This window comes from Schistocerca americana, chromosome 4, assembly GCF_021461395.2.
Source record: "Schistocerca americana isolate TAMUIC-IGC-003095 chromosome 4, iqSchAmer2.1, whole genome shotgun sequence".
Taxonomy (NCBI): domain Eukaryota; kingdom Metazoa; phylum Arthropoda; class Insecta; order Orthoptera; family Acrididae; genus Schistocerca; species Schistocerca americana.
The window spans coordinates 274,270,067-274,293,004 of NC_060122.1; positions in this window are offsets into that span (position 1 = coordinate 274,270,067).

A 22,938-nucleotide genomic window follows, 5' to 3' on the forward strand; every position below is an offset into this window, starting at 1 on the left:
ATATCTGCTGATTCTCATTACTTTCGTTTTTCTTCAATTTACTCTATGTACATATTTTGTGCTTATTAGACTGTTTAAAATAATGCTGTGTCTGCTTATGAAAATGTAAAATTATTTTTAAATTGGATGAGAAATAAATGAATTTTTACCTCACATTCTGTTTACTTTTTTTTACTTATTTCCCCCTACTCACATCTTGATAGCTATATAGTATGCAGTTTTGGCCAGATACTAAGTCTGTGGGTCCCCCTCAAGCGCAGGTGATATAATTCTAGATATGTCCGCTATATGTCTCTGGAAGTGGACACAGTCATGCCACCTGCTCCCATAACGCAATACGTGCATCATGATAGGCGAAATTCCATGCAACCAATACTCCATCTTAAACTTCAGCTCCTTAATAGCACTCATGCAGAAAAATAATGTCATATGTGTGTCTTGCACCCAATTTGGTTCTTGGGATACAATCTGGTTCTTTTTTCACAACACTGATACAATTTTGTCCTTCAGATACAATTTTTTTCCTTTTCAAAAAACTGGTACAGTTTGTAGCTTTTTCACATAATATTTTTCAATGCAGAAATTCTTTTTTATCACACCTATTACTAATACTAATAACCAGGACCTGAAACAGTCCCCCACAGTCTACCCACAGTAGCATTGGTTGAACATTTACAATCTTTGGTGCACTCAGGCAGTGGCTGAAAATATTCACAACTTTTCTGGTAGGTAGCACTGGTTGAAAATATTCACAGCTTTTTTGATGGACTAGGGGTTAAATATATGTGCACTAAAAACTAATCAGACTTGGATGACAAGCAGTAAGTGACACTTAAAAACAATTCTAGCTACACAACATGCAGGGACTATTTACAAATAAATGTCCCTGTTTCTAAGGGCTATTTAGAAGTATGCATTCTGTCTGCAAGTGATGTGCATATATTTTACACAATTTTTGGTCTATTTGCACTGTCATTGCACATATGGTATGCATATATTTACAAGTGCACAACTATGTCAGCACACATTGTGTGCACATATTTTATTCGATTTTTGGTCTATTTGCATTTGCATTTGCCATCACGTGCATACATTTACAGGTGCACATAGTGTGCAACTATGTCAGCACATGTGGTATGCTATATATTTACACTAAAAATATTTACACTGTGATAAACGGATCATACCTTTCCATATGCAACCACTATTCACACACACACTCTTTATCTCTCATTCACACCACTCTCATCAAGTGAAGAGTGTAAGTACAGTCGAGTTCCAAATCTGTCCACACAAATTACCCACTTATCATCATGAGGCAACAGGCCAATTTTAGACTGCTGCACAGTGTACAGCTATTGTCCTCGGGACTGAATATTAGTTTGATATACTCTTTGCTGTGTCTGCAGTGGAGCACCACAACCACTGCTATACAGGTGCTGCAAGTAATCTTCAATGGTGAGGGTCCTTGGTTCAAATGGCTCTGAGCACTATGGGACTCAACTGCTGAGATCATTAGTCCCCTAGAACTTAGAACTAGTTAAACCTAACTAACCTAAGGACATCACAAACATCCATGTCCGAGGCAGGATTCAAACCTGCGACCGTAGCGGTCTTGCGGTTCCAGTCTGCAGCGTGAGAGTCCTTGAGGCCATATGATGCACACCATTTGACCTACTCTTGGTGGCACCTATCAATGAGTGATAAGTAGACATTTTGGATCTAAGACTCACAAACTCCACAATCGGCAACCCATGCCTCATCTTTCTGCTGAACAATACCATAAGGATTAACAGCCATATAGGAAGATGTGTCAAATGCATTGTCATGACACCTCATTACTTCATATGGACTGCAGCCCTTCACCAAATACATGAAGTTATCTGTAACCATATAAAGTAACTTTAGATCAGTGAAATAAATTTTCACGAATTCATAATGCAATTGGTACATGTGGAGTTAGGACAGTTCTAATATGCACATTCCCACATAGGTTTCATGAACTCCACTGCAGTCTTCGCCATCTCCACAGCAACTAAATTATTATCAAAGATATTTAGTCCCCCTTAAACATCCAACAACCACCACCACCATTATCAAAGATAGCGACCTGTTTAAAATTTGATCTGGAGTCACAGTTCCTTACACCATAACGCCCATCCCATTGGGTTCTTATAAGAATTACGCCATGTTTTCTCAAATTTTACATTGTTGTTGTTGTTGTGGTCTTCAGTCCTGAGACTGGTTTGATGCAGCTCTCCATGCTACTCTATCCTGTGCAAGCTTTTTCATCTCCCAGTACCCACTGCAACCTACATCCTTCTGAATCTGCTTAGTGTATTCATCTCTTGGTCTCCCTCTACGATTTTTACCCTCCACGCTGCCCTCCAATACTAAATTGGTGATCCCTTGATGCCTCAGAACATGTCCTACCAACCGATCCCTTCTTCTGGTCAAGTTGTGCCACAAACTTCTCTTCTCCCCAATCCTATTCAGTACTTCCTCATTAGTTATGTGATCTACCCATCTAATCTTCAGCATTCTAAAAAAATTTTACATTGTCTTACCGAAAATTGCATTATTAATTAATTTAAAAAATGTTTTTCGAAATCATTCTTTGCAGAAGCCCTCATTTTGGTAATGAAATCAATATACTCCTTCAACCAGTGCAACTGGTTGAAGGAGACAGTGTGAGTGATTCAAGCGAGCTACATCCCTAAGCTGAGACAATGTTGGAGGTTTCAGTAACACATGACATAGCTCTACTTGTCCCCAGCGTTGTCAACAGTTTTGTGATGGAATCTCCTCACAGAACTAGTTGTTCTGGACGTGGCAGCAAATTGCTGTGCTCATCATGCAAATTAATAGGGTATTTGAGATCTGCCTCCACAGCGTACACCACAACAGAATCAGTCGCCGCACCATGGATATTTCTACCTAATATGACACAGTCGTCTTTGGACAGCCATAGAAACTTGCCAATCAGCTGCGACTGTTGCATGGCGTACCCATACAACTCAATCATGTTCAAGTACATGATGTAGCTCGAATCGTTGGATGAATTGAACGTCTCGTCCCTCCACGGGTTATTTGCCTTGACGTGCCTGTGGACACATTGACAAAGTCCCCTGTGGATCCGTCACTCAAAGAAAAGACGCATGGTAACATCAGTCAATAGCCTGATGTCGAGTTCCACTTCCTTGAGCATAGTGTCCCAAGACAACCCAGGTGTTGTGTAATAAAAGGCAGGATCTGGAACACTGAGGAATTTCTCAAAATAATCCGCAAGCAAACACAGTTTGTGTCCATGTAAAGTTTTGCATACTCTCCTAGAGATGCTAAACTCCTGCCAAACATTCACAGCATCATACCCTGCATCCGATATGGCATCGCCTGTAAGGTTACCAGTAAATGCAGTTATGTCAGTTAGTCTGGTATGGTTGAGTTTTGCAATACAATCCAGATCTCATATGGGAAAAACCCCTTCCTTGTCACAAGTTGAAACTTTGTGTCATTGAAATACGCACCTTGAGTAATGTGCGTATCCTTCTGAGGCAGAGTTTCAACTAGTTTCTTGACTAGCCTGCATAAAACTATTTCTTGACGCTCTCAGGCAACACTCTGTCCTGATAATTCTTAATATAGAAATTAGATAAGCGACCAAAGAAAGTGAGCATCATAACAGCTCAAATAGTGTCACATTGCATGTGTTGAGGGCGGTACAGAACTTCCCTGTTAGGTGAAAATGGTCCCTATGAGGAGTTTCCGCTTTCCAATCGATCAGCTGCCAACAGATGTGACAGTCAACCGCCTTCTTGTACAAATCATCGTTTGACTTGATATTGGGAATGTTGACGCTGTAAAGCTCATCAAACTCCTATGAAAGTTTTTCGAGCACAATGAGCAGTCAAATAGCAGGATTATAGCCGACATATTATTTACACTACTGGCCATTAAAATTGCTACACCAAGAAGAAATGCAGATGATAAACGGGTATTCGTTGGACAAATATATTATACTAGAACTGACATGTGATTACATTTTCACGCAATTTGGGTGCATAGATACTGAGAAATCAGTACCCAGAACAATCAACTCTGGCCGTAATAACGGCCTTGATACGCCTGGGCATTGAGTCAAACAGATCTTGGATGGCGTGTACAATTACAGCTGCCAACGCAGCTTCAACACGATACCACAGTTCATCAAGAGTAGTGACAGCCGTATTGAGACGAACCAGTTGCTCGGCCACCATTGACCAGACGTTTTCAATTGGTGAGAGATCTGGAGAATGTGCTAGCCAGGGCAGCAGTCGAACACTTTTTGTATCCAGAGAGGCCCGTACAGGACCTGCAACATGCGGTTTTAGGGTTTTGCAGGGATCGAATGAAGGGTAGAGCCACGGGTCGTAACACATCTGAAATGTAACGTCCACTGTTCAAAGTACCGTCAATGTTAACAAGAGATGACTGAGACGTGTAACCAATGGCATACCATCTCGCTGGGTGATACGCCAGTATGGCGATGACGAATACACGCTTCCAATGTGCGTTCACCACGATGTCGCCAAACACGGATGCGACCATCATGAGGCTGTAAACAGAACCTGGATTCGTCCGAAAAAATGACGTTTAGCCATTCGTGCACCCAGGTTCGTCGTCGAGTACACCATCGCAGGCGCTTCTGTCTGTGATGCAGCGTCAAGGGTAACTGCAGTCATGGTCTCCGAGCTGATAGTCCATGTTGCTGCAAACGTCGTCGAACCGTTCGTACAGATGGTTGTTGTCTTGCAAACGTCCTCATCTGTTGATTCAGGGATCGAGACGTAGCTGCACGATCCGTTACAGCCAAGCGGATAAGATGCCTGTCATCTCGACTGCTAGTGATACGAGGCCGTTGGGATCCAGCACGGCGTTCCGTATTACCATCCTGAACCCACCGATTCCATATTCTGCTAACAGTCATTGGATCTCGACCAACGCGAACAGCAGTGTCGCGATATGATAAACCGAAATCGCGATAGGCTACAACCTGACCTTTATGAAAGTCGGAAACGTGATGGTACGCATTTCTCCTTCTTACACGAGACATCACAACAACGTTTCACCAGGCAACGCCGGTCAACTGCTGTTTGTGTATGATAAATCGGTTGGAAACTTTTCTCATGTCAGCACGTTGTATGTGTCGCCACCGGTGCCAACCTTGTGTGAATGCTCTGAAAAGCTAATCATTTGCATATCCCAGCCTCTTCTTCCTGTCGGTTAAATTTCGCGTCTGTAGCACGTCATCTTCGTGGTGTAGCAATTTTAATGGCCAGTAGTGTATAATGGCTAAGACTTGAATCATTCGAACATTCAGGCTGGTATGCTGCTGCACATGGTACCAGTTTTTCTGTGAAGATGGTATACGAGGCTACAGGGTCACATCATATCGTGTCAAAGGGGCAAGGAGGCACTCAAAGTTAGCATACACTACAAAAGCGCAGCGCTACTGATGATGGGCATTCTTACACTTTATAAGATTTTGTTTTCCCCTGTGGGCATGATAGTAAGTACTGGCTCCCTGGTAGAGCAATTCACAAGATGGTCTGCTGATAACCCACTTGTGGGAAAGGCATTGAGACACCTAAGGCATTACGCTTAGTTAGCTGGGAGGAAAGGAGTTGAGACATTATCTTTGATCCATACTTAGTTATTATTATTATCTTAGTTATTATTATTATCGAATGAAGTCAGCTGATGCTGAGAGAATTAGATTAGGAATTGAGGCACTTAAAGTAGCAGATCTGTTTTGTTATTTGGGGAGCAAAATAACTGATAATGGCCGAAGTAGTTTCTGAAGAAGAGAAATTTGTTAACATCGAGTATAGATTTAAGTGTCAGGAAGTCTTTTCTGAATGTATTTGTATGGAGTGAAGCCATGTATGTAAATGAAACACGGACAATAAATAGATTAGACAAGAAGAGAATAGAAGCTTTCGAAATGTGGTGCTACAGAAGAATGCTGAAGAATAGATGGGTAGATCACGTAACTAATGAAGAAGTGCTGATTAGAATTGGACAAGAAGAAGAAACTGCTGCACAGCCTGACTAAAAGAAGGGACAGGTTGGTAGGATCACCAATTTAGTATTGGAGGGAATCATGGAGGGTGAAAATCGTGGAGGTAGACCAAGAGATGAATACACTAAGCAGATTCATAAGAATGTAGGTTGCTGTAGTTACTCGGAGATGAAGAGGCTTTGCACAGGATAGAGTAGCATGGAGAGCTGCATAAAACCAGTCTCTGGATGGAAGACCACAACAACAACATTATCCGCACTGGAGAACAGCTGCATGTTTACATGCAGCTTACACTGACTAGCGTATTCAGAGAAATGAAGAGGAGTTTGACGACTTGCTTGGAACTTTACCAGCTTTATCCGGCTTGCTCTCCTTCAGGCCTTATACATGAACTGATGTTCTGGTATTCTTTGCCATAAATTTAGTTATGTCCTGGGTCTTAAAAGAGAACTCGATATCTTGAAAAATGTAGTGCCTGGGAATATTATTACCTACATGGTAACTACTGGGACACTGTGGGTCGTTCTTATAATTTCTTTCACAAGCTGGGATTGACCATGCAGAACAATAGTCCATTTTTTTTTATTTTGGACATTAATACATGCCTGCTTGGCCACTATATCCTTAGGAAGCTGTATATAGTTGGACCAACCATTTATCGAATCAGAGACATCTGTATGGATGTCAACGTGTAGTATTCAACTGAGTGCTTTATCTGAGCTGAGATGGAAGTTATTTGATTTCGGAAAACTTGTCCAATATAGCATTCAGGATGGAATCATAAAACTACTTATCGACTAATGTGCTCCGTGTTACCAATCCATTTTCCCCCAAATATATACAGTACTCGTCTCCTCAATGCCTGAGTCTTGTTTAGGGGGATGTGTAAGTTCACAACACAGCACAACGCTGCACTTAATGGCGCAGTACTATGGACCATTAATGATTTTAAGGAGGTCAGCCTCCAGAACAAGAAGACATGCTTCAAGAAAACCGATTGGGACTCCATGCCTTGCTGCTGGGTTCTCTATCTCAGAAAACGAGATGTGCTCCTCAAACACATCCTCAATTACTTCATAGTTTAACTATGGCATCAAATTACGAACCTGGTAACTGTCTGTAATAGCGAAGGAGAGGGAACTGCCACTAGCCATCAGGATCACTATTACTAGCACTATGGCTAGCAGCCACGGACAGTGACTATCCTGTGGGTGAAGCTGGCTGTGGGGTGGAGCAATGAGGTATGTGGCATCATGCACCAGCATTGTGAGGTCACCGACAGTGGGATGCAGCTGCGTCAAAGGAGTGTGAGCATCTGGGCTGCAGGGATGGTTGCCATGAGGTGCCCGCAACTTGCAGCCTCGATCTGATCGCCTGCGATGGTGGTGTCTTAGCAGCCAGCGGGGTGGAAGCCCTCAGATGCCAGAGTGGTGCCGTAGCAGGGCGGAGTGACGGTGGTGGGGACAGTGGCGGCAAAGGCACCTGTGGCTCGTGTGGCCACGATCCACATCCTGGTGAGCAAGGCTGCATTTTGGCTGTGCCATCTTCACGTGCCTCGGATCCTGCGCCACAGTGTGCTACAAGGATGGCAGAGTGGCTCACGTCTTCGGCACTGTTGGCTCGCTGACTGTAGAGAAAGAATAACTAAAAAATAAGTGCACGTTATAAACTCACCTGCTGCTGCTGTAAAGAAAGAACACTGATTATATGTACTACAAAAAATAAAAGTTGGTACATAAATTACGTGATTACCACATCCCCGGAGGACTGCCTCCACCTTGTCCTTCACAGAGCCAAAGCTCCTTCTCCATTTCCTCCACCCACTGTGGTGCTCCCTTGTATGGACCAGTACGGTGCCCCTGATCCAGCTCACCAATATCGCTTGCAACAATTACAACAACATATTAATTTTAAAAGAACATATAGAGCACTCTGAAAATATTTAACAAGAAGAATATGTACTTACACGACATCTGCGATAGGTTTAATACACCTCTCATCCTCCTCGAAATCTCCAAAAACAATAGGAAATTATCGATTTAAAAAATTATACACATACAGGAAACACAACATTACAAAAAAAAGATTATTGATGGTAATGGGTACTTACATGGCGGAATAACCACTACAAGCTGAAAATGGCTCTGAGCACTTTGGGACTTAACATTGGAGGTCATCAGTCTCCTAGAACTTAGAACTACTTAAACCTATCTAACCTACAGACATCACACACATCCATGCACAAGGCAGGATTCGAATCTGCGACCGTAGCGGTCGCGCGGTTCCAGACTGTAGCGCCTAGAACCACTCGGCCACTAAGTCCGGCACACTACATGCTGCTCTGGGAGCTGTACAGGTTCGTCAGTCTGTATCCTCTCAGCCTCCATCCGCCAATCGAGATTAGCTAACATTTCAGGAATGAATGCTAGAGAAGTATGTGCCTAGCAAAGATATAGCGGAGGGAATGGATCCACCTTGGTACAACAAACATATTAGGAAGTTGCTGAGAAAGCAGAGAATTTTGCACAGTCGTTTTAAACGTAGTCACTGGCCCGCTGACAAACAGAAATTATGTGAAATGAAAGCAGCTGTCAGAAGGACAATGAGAGATTCTTTTAACGAATTTGAAAGCAATATTTTATCTGCAGATTCTAAAAATAACCCCAAAAAATTTTGGTCGAACATAAAATCCATGAACGCTACAAGTAATTTAATACCTTCTCTTGCTGACAGTACGGGTAATGTAACTGATGATGATAAACAGAAGGCCGAAATTCTAAACCTAGCTTTCAAAAACTCGTTTACGGTAGAGGACTGCAGCACCATTCCCCCTTTCAATTATCGAACAAACGCAAGGATGGCTGACATAGTGTTTAGTGTAACTGGGATTGTAAAACAGTTAAGATCCTTAGACGCCAGGAAGGCATCTGGCCCAGATGTTATCCCCGTTCCCCGTAAGATTATATGTTGACTATGTTACGAATATAGCACCATTCTTATCCATCCTCCATCAGAGATCATGGGAACAGCGTAAAGTTTCACGGGACTGAAAGAAGGCCCAGGTCATAGCAATCTATAAAAAGGGTAGAAAATCGGATGCACATAATTACCGGCCAATTTCACTGACATCGATTTGTTGTAGAATCATGGAACATATTTTGTGTTCAGACATAACGATCTTTGACTCTGAGAAGCTCATCTGCAGAAACCAGCACGGTTTTAGAAAACAGTGGCCATGCGAGACACAGCTGGCCCTCTTTATGCATGATATACAACAGGCTCTAGATACTGACTCCCAGGTTGATGCCGTGTTTCTCGACTGTCGAAAGGCGTTCGACTCAGTTCCACACTGTCACTTGCTACAAAAGGTGCGCACTCACGGTCTATCCGAAGACATATGCGGTTGGATAGAAAGTTTTGTAACAGACGGGGAGCAGTATGTCGTCCTGAACGGGGTGACTTTAACAGAAACAAGCATAACTTCAGGTGTGTCCCAGGGCAGCGTAATAGGTCCGCTGCTTTTTACGATTTACAGAAACGATCTGGTTGATGGTACTGACAGCAGCATTAGACTGTTTGCCGATGATGCTGTAGTCTACAGGAAAATAGTATCACATGAGAGTTGTGAACAAATCAATGAAGATTTGCAGAAAATAAATGTGTGATGTAATGACTGGCAGTTATCTCTCAGTATCAGTAAGTGTAACCTACTGCTTATAACGAGGCAAGAATCCCCATTAATGTACGAGTATAAAATAAATGCCCAGTCTTTGGAAGCGGTAACATCCGTCAAGTATCTGGATGACTATTCGAAATGATCCCAAATGGAATGATCAGACTACACAAGTAACGGGTAAGGCAAACCCTAGATTGCGGTTTATTGGTAGAATCCTGAAGTGATGCAGTCCTGCAACAAAGGAAATAGCTTACAATACGTTAGTTCGTCCAGTCTTAGAGTATTTTTCATCTGCATGGGACCCTTGCCAGTTGGGTCTGATTCAAGAGATTGAGCAGGTCCAAAGAAGAGCGGCAAGATTCGTGACTGGTACATTTAGCCATCGCGAGAGCGTTACAAATCTCACAGAAAGTTTGAAGTGGGACACACTTACAGATAGACGGCGCGCTAAACGGATGGGGCTGCTCACTAAATTCCGAAATCTAATCTTCATCGAGGATGTAGAGCATATGTTGTTACCACCAACGTTCAAATCGGGCAATGATTACCATTCAAAGATAAGGGAAATTAGAGCTCCTACTGAGGCGTTCAGACAGTCGTTTTTCCTTCGCGCGATCCGCGAGTGGAACAAAAGAGGGGGGGGAAATATGACTTTGGCACGAATTGTGCCCTCCGCCACACACCGCTTGGTGGATAGAGGAGTATATATGTAGATATAGATGTAGAATAAGGAAACGTGTATCTAGGGAAAATATACTGCTGAACTGATAAACTCATTCCGTGAAATAACGAATATATACTTCAAAATCTGGACATCTGGGCTATAAATTCGTTTTAACACACTAATTTGGTAAAAACATGCTACGAACACACAATGAAATCTTGCCACTAACTTCGTTTTAACACTCTGAGCAATGAAATAATGAAAATATACTTCAGGATCTGAACACATTGATTTGACGAACACTTGTTGCTAAATTCGTTTCAAGAAAATGTGAACACTCAGCGTAAGGAAATAAGGAAAAATATACATCAAAATCGAAGACACAGAGCAACTAACACACAAACACTTGCTATGAAAATACATACTTACGTGGCAATTCCTCCATGTAGTTCCACGGGCGTTTTCCGCTGCCACTGACGCTGGTAATGCTGGTTGAAGATGCTGATCGCTTCGTGACGATGACAACTCGACAAAAGAGGTGGGTAGGTGCACTAAGAACGGCTGAATGTTGTCACAGACTAGAAGTCTAGTCTGTGAGGGGGTAGGGTTTGTATAGACTCAAACTCCGCCCACTAGTGTGGCGCAGACCATTAGGAACTCTTGTGCAGGAGGGAAAACCCAGGCTTTTTAGGACAATGTGGCGAAATTGGTGTTAATGGGCTATGGCAGCAGAAACCGACGCGAGCGCCCTTGCTAACAGCTTGACATCACCTGTAGCGCCTCTCCTGGGCTCGTCACCATATCAGTTGGACCCTAGACGACTGGAAAAGCGTGGCTTGGCCAAATGAGTCACGATTCCAGTTGGAACCTTCCAGTTGGTAAGGTTCCAGCGTGGCACAAACCCCCCAAAGTAATGGACCCAAGTTGTCAACAAGGCACGAAGCAAGCTGGTGGTGGCCCCACAATGGTGTAGGCTGTGTGAACATGGAATAGACTGGGTCCTGGTTGTGTTCAGCTACTTGGAGCCCATTCATGAACTTCATGCTCCCAAACGACGATGGAATTTCTATGTATAACAATGCGCCATATCATCAGGCCACAATTGTTGAAGATTTGTTTGAAGAACATTCTGGTCAGTTAAAGCGAATTATCTGGCCACCCAGATCGCCCAGCATGAATCCCATCGAATACTTACAGGGCATAATATAGAGGTCAGTTTGTGCACAAAATCCTGCACCGGCAACATTTTTGCTATTGTGGGCGCCAAGAGAGAGGCAGCATGGCTCCTTATTTCTCCAGGGGACTTTCAACAACTTGTTGAGTCTGTGCCACATTGAGTTGCTGCACTATATTGGGAAAAAGGATGTCCGTTACTATGATATAACGATGCTAGCCGTCGCTAGCATCAGAGTTTCAGTTATTTCAGTATCTTGCCCATCTAGCTCGTTAAGTTTACCGTTGGTTGCTGATCGTCAGTATGAGACTCCATCGTCAATAGCAATGAATATTAAGTACACAAAAATTATAATTAACTATTGATCTACACAAGTAAAATCTACACTGCTTAATGGTTGTGTCAACAATGTCCTTCCCACAGGCATACCATGTAATAACTGCCACTCAGCAGGAAAAAAAATCACAGTTCTCCTTCTATAAGCTTTGTGAGCAAGACTACCACGATGGTGGTGAAAGTTGAGAAAATTTGGAAAAATGGTTCTACAGCTCTGTGCAAGAACATAACGATTAATGAAAGGAAAATTCTGACTTTTCAAATGCAGTGACGGAAGTTGTAATCTGTCTCATCTCGTAGCGGAATTATAATGCCAGCTAGTGTAGATAATACACATTTTATTCTTCACACCATGATACAGAGAAAAGCCCATGCACTCACAACTATTTTGCAGTGCAAGCTGACTCAACTAAAGAGTCTCTTTACATGTACTCCCACCACTGACCAAAGAGTCTCCAACGATGGAGTCGCCACAGAGAAACCCCCCCCCCCTCCCCCCAGGGAGTGCAGGGCATTAGGGCATGTGGGGTGTGATGTGGGAGGGAAGGCCACTGTAGTCGCAGAAGATGATGTAATCTTCATGCAGCTGTATGTGACCAGATTTCCAGTGGATAGTTTCTATTTAGGGCATGGCTGCACCATTTCTTGTCGAGAGAGTAAAAGAGAGTGTGTGTTGTTATTCTCGCCCTTCTTTCAATACAGATGGTATTATGAAAGATGGGGGGAAATCGATGGGATTTGCTGAAGCATGACTGTTGGCCTGTTTTGAAGTGGGTTAGTGCCGACAGAGGACTAGGTAGTAGGGTCATAGTTGCAGTAGCCTCAATAGCGGTTTGCTTGCGTGAGAATGGCCGCTGCTTCTTAGTATCTGTGACAGTAAGGACTATCAGATGATAATCGTTATGTACCATGGTTGGTTTGAGAGTTGCGAGTGAATTGTCTGGAAAGGAACCTTTCGCCGAACTGCTATAACCCATACCGCCTTTCAATGATGATGAAGTCAACAACTAGTTCCACTGATATATCTTTTAGAATTATATTAGTACCTTCAGCTGCTGACGGGGGTTGATATATATAAATGGGGACAGGTGAAAATGTGTGCCCCAACTGGGACTCGAGCCCGGGATCCGCTGCTTACATGGCAGACGCTCTATTCCTCTGAGCCGCCAAGGGCACAGAAGATAGCGCGACTGCAGGGACTATCTCGCGTACGTCTCCCGCGAGACCCACATACTCACCTTGTATGCCCACACACTACATTAGTAGTGTCCCATCCCAACACACTCATTACTCGTGGAAGTCTTTCTTACCAAGTCCCCTAAGAGTTCGGGGAATATGTGTGCATCTGCACAGAAGAAGAAGGTCATGGCCGGCGCTGCCAGAACTGTATACTTATATGGATATGGTGTCTGTTCTTTCGGCCAGCTGTCATGTACTAATGTACAACAGCACATTGTAAATATCACACTAATATTACGTCATTTCCCTTCGAATGTGAGCTGGAAATCGCAACAAAATTACATCATTTCTCTTCGAGTGTGTGATGGTATGCAAATAAAACAAACGGAAACACGTTTTGTAGCGCTTTCTGCACGATGTTTCAAGTGTTTAAATGATGGTCAGCCAAGCTGTGATCAACTCAGACAAGGGACATAGCTCTCTGCTTTTGACTGCTCGTGTTGTAACGTGACGTCTTGCATTCCAGCACAAAAACTGCTACGATGCTCACAGTACCAGGTCAGCAGTTTTCTTTGAAACTGTGTGTAACGTACTGTGCACGCATAGAGTACAAGGGCTTTTTGAGGAGCCATTGTCGTAATCGGGCTGTGGCTGAGTGGAGAGTCCGTGTTTTTCCGCTGTGCCATGCAGAGTCCATTGTGGCTGTTGGCAGTGGAGCACTTGTTTACTGTGGAGTTTCGTTTTTGGTGCAGGGAAGTGTCAAGTGAACTGAGAGCACTATGTGTTCCTCAATTATAGCAAGCATGAAATTTATTGTTGAACGGAACTACGAAAGGCCTACCACTGCTCCCGTTCGGATTTTGGTGATTAATGATGCAAACTTGCTTGATGGGGTAGTATTAGGAATTCAAATTGACATTACTGTCAACACCGCATATGAAAAATGTGTGAAAACGATGTTCGTGGACGAGTAGTGAGGGTCATCAACGGCAGCTTAAAACTGAGGGATAATGATGGGTCTGTCAGCACAGTATCTACAACATATGCAGGTCGTGGCTTGCAGTCTGTGACAGTCCATAATTTACCATTCAAAGTACCATTCGAAAAGAGCAGAGAAATGCTTATTTTGAAGAGGCCAGTTTATGGTATCAGAGAAGAAGTGCAGTTAGGAATCTTTTGGTGTGTTAAGTTCAATGACAATAGAATAGCTAAAGCAGAATTACAAAATAAAATACTCTCTTATGTGCCTGTATGCTCTCATATGGTGTATGAAAACCGACCCCACACATACTACACATGCAATTCAGCTGAAGAACTGTGGTAAAATTGTGACTGTAGACACCCTGTACAAATGCCTATTGAAAAAAGTCCAGATGTGGTGATACATGCAGCTACTTTGTGAGTCCAGTCTAACCCTATGATGGATACTTCAGGAGTTGGAAGTGGGAGAAATATGAGTGAATAAGTTACAGCATCCACCCGCGACCAGCAAAAGAACTCAACAGCGAGCAGTAACACCCACAATAAAAGTAACACATCTGACTGTTAGCATTAAACAGGCTGTTAGCATCACTAGTGACACACATGATGAGGGACGTTAAAGTGTGTGTATGGAATCGGATGAGCCTGCCGAGATGGCAGCGAGCATTAGTGAAACTATCGCCAAAGGGCGAGAGGAAGGAATGGAGAGTATCATAGCAGAAAATAACAGTAAAAGAATCGACGAGAGTGAATCAATATCACTGACAGTGCACGGGATGAGGAATATCAGAATACGGCAAGGGAAATGGATGAGAATGTGGAGGTGGTAGTAATTGTTGATCAAAGCAAGGAACAATTGAGTAACAGTGACAATAATTGTTCTGCAAATGCAGAACCCAAATATGATGACAAATCTTGGACAGGAAAAGGCACCATGCTGGACAAACCCATGCGAATTGGCTGCAGTTATCAATCCCCATATACACTGTGGACTTCAAAATCTTCATTATCAAAGTACAAAGCAGCAATAGTACCTTGTTCAAACCAGAAAAGGCCATCAGTGAAGGAGCTGCAACCAGAACTGGAATTTTTACCCTGACGACGTATTTATACCGATAGACTTACTATGATTCTAACATTCAGTATCTTAGGTATTATCACCTCATCCAAATGGAAAATTTCAGGTAAATTCTTAAAAATTGGTGATGTCATGTCGCATTTCTGCAAGAAGTAGTATGTCAAGACATTTTCCGGACAGCCACATATAACAGATACAATAATATGGGAGAAGGACGCAGTTGTGCAATCTTAACAAAGGGAAGTCTAGAAATGAGTCAGCTTGAAATTTCATGACAGCTGGGTGACAAAAAGAGTCACCAATGGACAGATTTTGTGTCCCGGAAAATATCGACGTACACGAATATGAAGTCATACCACTCACTATGACTGATCACGAGGCAGTTCTCATTAAAGTGAAAGGATTCCCGAAAGCAGTGCTTGTTGGTGAGCACTATTGGATAATAAACACTAGCGTCCTTCATGACAAACATATTGAGGAAGAACTTCAGCGTTGGATTCTCCAACTGGGAAAGAAAGAAACGGTATTATAGAAATCACAGTAAATGGTGAGAGAAAATAGCCAAATCAGGTATTATATGATTTTTTAAAAATGCTTCGTACCAGTTACACAGGGAAAGGCAAAATACCATCGAATTTCATTACACTGCCTTACAGGAAATGCAAAAGCGCATAGATGGTGGTCGCGATAAAATGAGGGAACCGAGAGTGCTCAAACAGAAAATATTCGAGTTATAGGCAGACAGACTGAAAGGGAATATTGGTAGTTTCAAAGACTACACATGTCACTCTGATGAAGGTGGAGTAAAGGGAAGAATTGTAAGAAATATAGCAACTGGCGAACGCACAACGATACGCAAGTCGCCATACCTTCTGGCAATAAGAAACATTTTCGTAGAGCGTTACAGTTGGCGACACGAAAATCGCTGCATTCTTAAACACTTGTAAACGGAAGTTACGCGACGTCAGCAGAAATTCGTTGGTGGAACCTATGAAGGAAGACAAATTATAATTCGTGATCAACATTTGCCAAGAAACAGAAGCCGAGGTATTAATGGGATCCCATATGAATTTTACACGTAATATTGGCATATAATACGTACTGAATTTTTCGAAGTTACAAAACGTAAGAGTGAAAACAGGAAGATATACACAACTACATGTCCAGGAATACTAGTACAGCACTTGTGCCGAAACAGTCAACATTGAGCACAATATCCGATTTACATCCAATTACATTTCTTTGCACTGATTATAAGATAATAGCGAAAATACTCGAAGTGCGAATACAGAGAGTACTGCAAGACTGTATTAGACCAGACCAGGTATGTAGCGTTCCTGGCAAAAACATCCACATTGGAAGACTTTGTTTTACATGCACACAGGAAACAAAAGCAAAGTACTGGCTTCCTCAGTACTGACTTAGACAGTGCTTTCGAAAAAGTGAAGCAGTAATGCTTCACGTTAGTTCCCCAGAATAAATAATTCACACAGTATTACTTGTAAGTGCAGACGTGATTTCAAACGTCCAAGCGAACAGTCACCTAATGGAAGGGCTTCCAGTGCAAATGTCTATCAGACAAGGTGCTAGTTGTCCATGGTTAATGCATACATTACATAGCCATGTTGAAGGTAAACTAATTTGAACAGCAGCTTTGCAGTCAATGCGTATGCAGATGAGTTAACCGTAATAGTGAAAAGTAAGGCTGAAATGATATGTACGAACCATATCTTGGACACTTATGTGTAGGGATATGAAGCAGCTATTAATGTCAATAAAGCAAACTCCTCTGGTTGACGAACTGCATACACCTCAGCACTCATCTCTTTCAGGAATATGAGATACAAAAATGCTGAGCATTCGGTTTAGAGAAATAACAGGTGAGTTCCTGAACGAGAACGTAAAAGAAATTGTACAAGAAATAAGAGGAGCCTTGATAACCATCCAACAAAAACAAGTAAACATAAAATTACATGTCGAATTGGTTACACCTGTGTGCTTTCACAGGCATGGTACATATCACAGTTACTTCCATTGAAAAACAAATTTTTTTCTAGAGTAAAAACATACAAAGCATGGGTCCCAAGGAGTGAGATCCTCTTCTGCCTAGCCAGAGAACATTTCAAGCTCCCGACAAAGGAGCTTGACTTTGTTGACTTAGAGTGCAAATCGACAGCACTCCTTGTCAAATATACAATTCATACACTCACAGGCCTTGTGGATAGAACATGAGGCATGTCTGGAGAACCTGAGCCACACAGATCAATATCAAGCGATATGTCCACCTTTATCAAATATGTTCAGCAGGTTGTGAAGAAAATGAAAATGGGCAGCAGTCACAGTACCAAAAGTACTACAGAAATTTTGGTATCAGATGAATAAGTCACACCGCACATTCGATGAATAATACTGGATGTGTCGTGGAAGACTACATGGAAAAATCTCTCTGACCAGTATATAGATGCGAACGTCCGTTCTGATGGATACTTCTTTGTCAACGATATTTTCTCACCACCGAGAGACGCCACAGGATCCACCTGGAGCAGAATCCATATTGTCAACACTGCCATATGGGAGTTATCGTCATACACAGAATGGTTGGCTGTTCGAAAAACGTAAACGTTTCGAAATGGACGAAATAGCGATGTGCAAATCTACTAAATGACCTAGCCAACAGAAAGATGATTCACTTAGACATTTGAGCCTTTCCATGTGCGAAGATGAGGACAATAGCTTAGTTAATTTGTATTTACATATATATGTAACAAGACATAATAAAACAACACGCAAAATGTTTCAAAGACCACCTATAGAAAGAAAGCTGGAAATTACTTTGAAAACCAAAACTAGGATAAAATAAAAACCATACATACTGTATAAGCAGTCATACAACACCATGAACAAAGACAGCTGTTAATGATCAAACTTGAGAAACTTTGTCTAAAACATTAAGCCTTGTTCACAGGCCAGCCTGACCGCCAATGGGTTTCCCTGGGATCCACATGAAGACGTTTGAGCGACTGCACTCGACGCTTTCAACCCCTGCAGCATTTGGCTAATTTCATGGAATACTAGAGTTTCTATGACTATGATGTGTCCCAGTACAACCACTGTGGTCAGCGTTGTGGTCAGCAGTTTGAATGAACAGTTGTGGCTGGAAGAGAATAAAACATGTGCAACAATGAAGGAATATATTTTTTTAAAGAGATCGATACAAGTGTACACTGAGATTGTGTCCTTTTTACAAGTGTGAACTGACATTAACTTATTTTCTTGTCTGTTTAAATCTCTTTAATAATCCCTTATACAACATTTTAATTAAATGGTTTCCAGAGCAATAAGCAATTTTAGTTAAAAAGGAGAATTGATGTATAGAATTTGTGGACCAGGGTTCAATCTTACTGTTACCAACTTTTTATAATTTTTATTCTATTCTTTGCCATGTGAACTATTAATTATAAAATTTAAAAAATTTTAAAAAGTGACTTTATCTACATTAAATTAATATATTCAATTTAATTTTAATTACTGCTCTTTTAAGTCAAAAGACTATAGGCTAGAGGGTGGTAAAAAATTTGGTATGCAAGGAAATTTAGTACGAAAGTGTTTTCTGTAGATAACCTGTAAATGATCTGATAAACAGGCTCTTACCCAGCAGATCTTTAATGGAGAAAGTAGGATTTAGAGAGTTAGGTATATCTGCTTCAAATATAAATCTATCAACAGTGTTGCATGGGAAGAAGCTTGTCAATTTGACTTACAGAACACGGAAAATTTCGAAATACTTAAAAAATATTTTAATCACCTTCTTAATTGCCCATAAAAAATCAATAGGTCAGATACTCAAACTCTCACGAAAATCTAGAAGAAAATTTACCTCAGATAACAAAAAAATTGAAGCAATTATTAAAACCTTATAAAGATAGTGGAGAAAACTCTACTGGAGCAGATCTTTAGAAACGATATATATCAAACATTAAAGAAATAAACTGAAATTCATTTTTGAGAAAACTGAAAAACGGAAAAATTCCCAGGAGAATGGAAATGTGGCTTTGATATGTCCACTAAATAAGAAAAGCAATAAGAAGATGAAAACAACTATAGAGAAATTTCATTGGAGCAAGTTGCATGTAACATATTTTCCAAGATTATACTAAACAGAATAGAAACAGCAATTGAGAGTAATTTAGATAAATATCAAGAGGGTTTAAGAAAGGGCAGATGACATTGTGAATAAATATTTAATTTGATATCAATCGTTTGCTGCAGATTGCTTGTTCAGAAGATGTTTGTTGATTTCCAAAATGCTATTGATTCTGTTGACAGAAACTATAGATAAAATGAAATTATGTAAGTTGAAGCAGGTTAGTACCCCTTTCATTTCCTAGAAAACCTCACCTAAGTGAGCCACAGGAAACAATAAAACACATTCTAAAGCTTTACACATAGAGTATGAAGGATTATTGAGGAGCTTTTTGTTGTAAGTGTGATGTAACTGAGTGCTTTAACACACATACTGGTAATTCGTTGACCTAGGTTCGATTCCTGCTGTTACCTTTTATTGTATTCCTCGCCATGTTAAACTGTTAATAATAAAATTTCAATATAATTAAATAGTCCAGTTTAAATCTGAAAAATTAAAATGAATACATTCAATTTTGTTACGATTACTCGACTTGTAAGTCAAAAGTCTAGAGGCCCCCACATTGTAGCATGTTGGCAAAATTTGATATCCTATCATTATCTACTCATGATAAGATTTGACACAGTAAGACAAATATTACGCTTAGAACCTGTGTATACATCTGGAGGCAGTGTAGATGACCACAGACAAATACACAACTTATTTGCATCCGTTATTCGAGAATTAGAGGACTTAACTGACTTCCTTCAAACTTTATATGTAATTTCAAACCTTTATGAAACTCTTTCTCAGTTACATCTCCCACCCAACTCCTACCTCAAAGCGGTGAAAGGAAAAAACTTTATTGCTTACTGCATTTTCGCTGTTAATGCAGTTACTGATACATCAGGTATGACATTTTAATTTATTACTTCTTCATTACCTACTCTACTTGTAACCATTTCACAGGCCATATCCACATATACCACCGAAAATACCTGCAAAATGAGTAACTGTATGACACATAGCTCAGGAGACACAACGCCATAAACATTGAAATGTATGAAAAACTAGCTTTTGGTTGAAACAGAGCCCATATTACCCACGCTATACTCACCGAGTGCTCCATAATGTGAGAAGTTAGAAACTTCCAACAAACTTTAAACATAATTTCAAACCTTTTTCAAACTTTTCTTCACTTACATGCTTAACATCAGGTGTATAAGACATTAACTCATTTGTAAAGCAATCTGAAGTTGGAAGCTGTTTTATACATGTGAGTCTGATTTCTTAACTGGAGGTTTACTGGTTGGCATATAATAATTTTTATGGCCAATGGTTGTGTAAGTTTTGGAAGAACTGTGTTTTTAATCGCCAGCCACACAAATAAACGTTGATTCTTTACCGATTTTGATCTCTCAGACCATTATCATAGAAGATTATAGATAGAAAAGTGAAAAAAACGCAATGTTCACATTATGTTCAGCAAATAACGTTAATACAAAGGTTACAATAAGTATAACTGCCCATCTGTCATATACCCTGATCTCAAAAAGCATAAAATGAGCCTGACAATAATACAAGGCCGAATGGGAAGGAACTATCATGACAAAAGAGCCCAGTTAATTAGAGAACATGTAAGAACACATGTTCAAAAGGAACTACAATGACTATTATACGACATATATTCTACCATATAGTCAGTATAGGTTACATACAAAGAAATATACTGCCAGCAATCAGAGAAGTACAAGCAATCAAATATACCTTAGAAGAACACTGTTTTAAAATGCGACACTGTTGTCAGCCATGTGAAGTAGTGCAATATGCAAAGTGAAACCAAATGTGTGAATCTTAAACTGTCAACACGATATCTCAACAACATATACATCGCCAAAATATATCATTTACCAAAAAGTTTCAGCTGCAATGTTGTGTCATAAATAAATTAAATAGGCCCCAGACACTTTTTAAGAGCAAAGTTGTTTAAGCTTATCGTCTATAGCTGTACCTAAACATATATAAATTGACTCACAAAGAACCATACTAATTACAACCAGCATATATTAACAAACTGTATCTTTAAACAACCTAAATCATGAGCTGTAATCTGTAATAATCTGATATAGATTTTTGGAAGTTATCGCTTTGAATTCTACTTATCGATTAACCAAGGTCCCTGTCAATTGATGATTTAGATCTTGGATACTATACATCATAAGAAAGGTAATACACAGGACCTGTTGTATGTATTGCTATTGTAAACAGATTTCTTATACCCCTGGACCTGGAGCACTACAGTAAATAACACAATAGCTGAGACTTGGTATATGGGTGATATACACATTGGTATCATGCTACATGAACAATATGCAAATATGTTGAAACACCAGTGTAACCCTTGTACAATAACCTGCATAGTTACAAATGTAGAAAATCAAAATCTCAATACCCATCTAAAACATAGACCTCAGGCAATAACCGAGTAGATTACGAATATTAACTTACCCTAGACCCCATTACAAAGATGACCAAGGCATATACAGAGTAAGTAGCATACTATTTAGTTATTTATTGTATTGAGCAGCTTTGGAGGAACATACGAGGATAAGATCCAAGCACATATTTGCAAAGTCAGTTTTACAAAATAATAAGCACATAAACTATTTAATTAACACAGGTATGTCATTTTCAATAAAATAACATGACATGTAATAATACTTTATTGTCTACTATACAATCTACCTATACACAATTTAATTCTGTTATATTGTACATAAATACACTTGTCAAATCTACTGCCATTCTGACTACATACATTTTAATTCTATTACACATTATTCCATATCCACTTTTTTGCATCTACCATGGTTTTCACTGACTTAGTAGAAAGTACTTTCTACAGGGAATACTTTTATTGTTTATTTGAATTTCTCTTTCAAGCTAATGTTTGAATTATGAAACAGTAAACAGTCCAGCAGTTTTATCACCATAAAAGCAGTGTTTCTTTCACATTTAGCTGTTTGTGTTGAGGAACACTTAATTTTACACACTTTCTGGTGGCATTGCTATGTATATCTTCGTTTTTAATTACTTTGTTCTTATTTTCCCACTCAAAAGTGATAATCTGTACATATACATATTGTAGAAGGTTAGAATTTTGAGTTTTTGGAATAGTGGCTTACAGCTGTCTGCTGTCTGTTCTTCTTGCATTAACCATTACTCAGATTACTACTTTTTGCAGTTTGAAGATTTTAATTGCATCACTCAACTGATCCAATATTTCTGTGCCATAATATATATTAGAATATGAAGAATGTACTATTCACATAACATCGTTTGCAATTAGTGGCTTTATATTTCAGAGAACAAATATGGTGGAAGTTAGTTTGCTAGTTATGTTAGCAATGTGACCTTTCCACAGTAAACAGGTTCCTACAGTAAGCACAACAAATTTAATTTTGAGTTATATTTATATCCAGTGTTTGTAATTGTGATGATTCCTCTGTTTTTCTTCTGTTTTTGTTCCTGAACAATATTGCTTCATTTTTCTCATTAGTGAGAATTAGCCCACTGGTTTCAAACCACTGAGTGATACTCCAGTATCATTTTGCTTTTTGTTATTGTATCCTATAAATTTGTATTAATGGTGATGCTAGTGGTATC